Raw genomic sequence first — 550 nt, 5'->3', positions numbered from 1 at the left:
AAGATTTAATGATCAATGAAGATAAATAAGTTTGATCGATTGATCTCTCGATCTTTTTTTTTTCTTTCTCTTCTGTTTTTTTTTTTTTTTTTTTTTATTTTAATCTGTCTACAATTTTAATCCGTCTAGTATCGTTATTTAGAATTACCACTGTCAATTATGATTTGTCGTGGTAAAAAAGTGGCAAGGTTTACTTTATATGAATTTTTTTCTTTTTCTTTTTTTTTCTTTTTCTTATCTTTTTTCTTTTTCCTCATTCTCCCGTTATCAATCCCCGATCATCTTTTTTCATTAGCAAAAAAAAAAAGGATAAAAAATAGAGGACATAATTGTGAACGAAAAAAGATCTCTCGATCCTTTTTAGTAAACTTTATTTTTTTATTTTTAAATCTATTAATATTCAAAACAATGTTCGTACTTGATTATAGAAATTATTTTTTAATTCAATTTAAATTCATCGTCTTCGACGATCAAATAATGTACGATAAAAGAGTGACAAGGTTTGCTTTGTCTATGTTTTTTTTTTTTTCTTTTCTTTTTATTCCTCGTC

Source organism: Vespula vulgaris, chromosome 5 (genome assembly GCF_905475345.1).
Source record: "Vespula vulgaris chromosome 5, iyVesVulg1.1, whole genome shotgun sequence".
Taxonomy (NCBI): domain Eukaryota; kingdom Metazoa; phylum Arthropoda; class Insecta; order Hymenoptera; family Vespidae; genus Vespula; species Vespula vulgaris.
The sequence above is the reverse complement of the archived record's forward strand: the minus strand, read 5'-3'. Positions refer to the sequence as shown.